The 2,833-nt window shown below is 50.7% G+C and overlaps 1 non-coding gene across 1 annotated transcript; it reads left to right on the forward strand.

Annotated features, from left to right (window-relative positions):
- The first annotated feature begins 98 nt into the window (after nt 1-98).
- Nucleotides 99-170, forward strand: TRNAT-CGU. Its single transcript has one exon. It is a non-coding gene; the product is annotated as a tRNA-Thr (tRNA).
- The last annotated feature ends 2,663 nt before the right edge of the window (nt 171-2,833 follow it).

Here is a 2,833-nt window from a genome sequence, read left to right on the forward strand (position 1 = left end):
GGCGTTCGGGCTAGCGCTCGTGCCCGCGCTCGTGCCCGCGGGGCGAGCTCACGGGAACGAAGACAGGATAGACGCTACCGAGCCGCCATTCCAACGCAGGCGCGGTGGCCAAGTGGTAAGGCGTCGGTCTCGTAAACCGAAGATCACGGGTTCGAACCCCGTCCGTGCCTTGTGTTAAGTCCTCTTTGCGGAAGACTTTTTAGAAGTGGGACTACTTTTCACAGCGCTCATCGGTAGTCTACACCCGCTGGTGCCGCGTTCAGATCTTTACCTCTGGGTCCCGACCGGGCCAACCCTTTTCACTCAGTTTGCGTTCAGACTCTACTCCCGCCCCTACAGTCTGGGAGGCCCGCCCAGCGGGCGCACAGCACTCTCTCCCCACCGGGCACAGCGGCCCCTCCATCCCCGGGCCCCGGGCGGCCCCTGGGGAAGGTGGGGGGCTCCGGTGGGCGGGGGTCACAAGCTCCACTGCCCCAGGGGTCACCTGGAAACCGTGACCTGCGGGAAGGCTCAACACCCTTCGGGCAAGACACCTACAGTTGATGGCACTTGGCTCAAGAGCCACTAAGCTCTTTTCTGCACTCTGAAGTCCAATTTTATCCTCTAAAGAGAACTGCCGTTGCTTGACTCTGAGCCCACACCCGGAGTCAGCTGGCGTCTGGCTTGCTATTTTACAAAGAAATCCATCGTAGGCTCTGCATCAGAGAGAGGAAATGCTGCCCAGGCTTGCAGCAGCTCTGACATGAAAACTGAACCCTCTCTCTGGGCCTCCGTTTGCCCCTCTGTATAATGGGTCTCTTTCCAGCGTTGGTGTTGAAGCAGCTGCCAGAGATAGGTTTAAGTAAAAGGAGATGCGGCCATACGGGCACCTGTTTGCACCAGGAAAGGATGCACACGAGCCTGCTCGAGTGAGTTTATGGAGATTATGCCACGACCTCCATCAGCCTCCAGAAATTGTATAATCTGAAAAACAGCCTGACCTAAACTGGAGGAACCTGTGTTAGCCCCAGATACCTAATTGAAGAAAGTACTAATGGAGCGCCTGGTGTATGCCTGGTGGAGCTGGATCTGGGTACCTCTCTGATAGACAAAGGGGTGATAGATGTGATGGGGGGCGGGAGCCTGGCAGGAGAGCGGGTAAGAGTCCCCACTTTTCAGCAGTGGTTCCCGCACTTCCCCTCTCACGGAGTTCATCAGCACCTCTGGGGAACTTGTTAAAACACTGATCGCTGTGCCCACCTCCACTGCGTCTGCATTCAGTAATTCTGAGCTGGGACCCGGTCTTTTGTGTGTCTAACTACCTCACAGATAGCGCTGCTGTTGCTAGTGTCCCGAGAGCCATGACCGAAGCCACATTCTAACCCCAGGAGCACGTGTTTGCACACATACAAATATGTAAATCAATACATAAGAACAGTGAACACTTCAACGTGGGGATCGTGTTAAAAAGCAGTTTCTGACTGTCGGTCTGGGGTGGAGCCCAAGACTCTGCATTTCTGACCTGTCTGGGCGATGCGGGTGCGCCTGGCCCCGCCCTCACTGGGCAGCCAGCGAGAGAAGGATCCACCCCTGAGTAACAGCTGTTGCCTCTACGGAGGGAAGGGGCTGTTGAAAGGATTCCTTACTCTGTAAATGTTCACATTGCTTAGAGCAGGGGTCCTCAAACTTTTTAAACAGGGGGCCAGTTCACTGTCCCTCAGACCGTTGGAGGGCCAGACTATAGTTTAAAAAAAAAAAAACTATGAACAAATTCCTATGCACACTGCACATATCTTATTTTGAAGTAAAAAAAACAAAACGGGAACAAATACAATATTTGTATTTGCATGTGGCCCGCGGGCCGTAGTTTGAGGACCCCTGGCTTAGAGTTTCTACAAATGTCTCTATTACACGTGTAATTTTTTTTCCCAGGATAACCTCCAAAGCCCACAAATACCAAGATAACCTATTAGAAAGCAGGCAAATTAGAAGCATCCAGAATTAAGACATAAATGACTGAGTGTTCTCTTCTCTCCACTAGGGCATCCACTTGTCTCTCTTTTTTTAAGAGTGCCACTAAAGAACAATTGTATTCCTCCTCATTAAAAAATAAATAAAAAGGACCACACTGCCCCCCACAGGTAGGCCAGGATCTGGGGAGCCTGTCCACTCAGATCTTCCTGTGCTCCCCTGAATGAAGCAGCACTCCCTGTGACATTACCCTCAGAAAAGGCCCATTGTCACCCACACCCCCGTCCCCCACTCCACTCTCGGCCCCAGGTGAAGAATGGACTTTACAAAAAAGCAGTTTACACAACGTCCTATAGGTACCATTTATGCAACAACAACAAAAAATGCCCCCAAATATCCAAGGGTATATATTCATGTGTGGAGACCTGCTTGCTGTTTTGTTTTCTTTTTGAGCCTGGAAGATTACACACGAATCTCAAAACTGTCACTGACCTCTATTTGAAAGCTGGGGCTCCGCAGAGCTGTAAAACCAATTTGGCACAGGCTGCAGAATCAGAAACTAGTGAGCAAAATCCTGAATTTGGGTCCTGTATACACTTAAATGGGTAAAGCTCATCATGTGTCCGAATAAGCAAGATGTTTTATGTTCATTTAAGCCCCGTGTGTTCGTGGATATATAAAGCTGTGTTTGGATTTCTATGACTTTCGTATGAATTTCATGTCTGAAAGTCACCTTGAAGTCGGTGGTCTTTGTCCTGTGAAGAATCAGTCTCTGGTCTCCCTTGGATATGTAAAGAGAAGATAAAAAGGTCCCTGTTGCTGGGTTTGGGAGGAGAGGCAGGTGAAACTGAGCCTAGAGCAGCGGTTCTCAACCTGTGGGTCG

This window comes from Myotis brandtii, unplaced genomic scaffold, assembly GCF_000412655.1.
Source record: "Myotis brandtii unplaced genomic scaffold, ASM41265v1 scaffold363, whole genome shotgun sequence".
Lineage (NCBI taxonomy): Eukaryota > Metazoa > Chordata > Mammalia > Chiroptera > Vespertilionidae > Myotis > Myotis brandtii.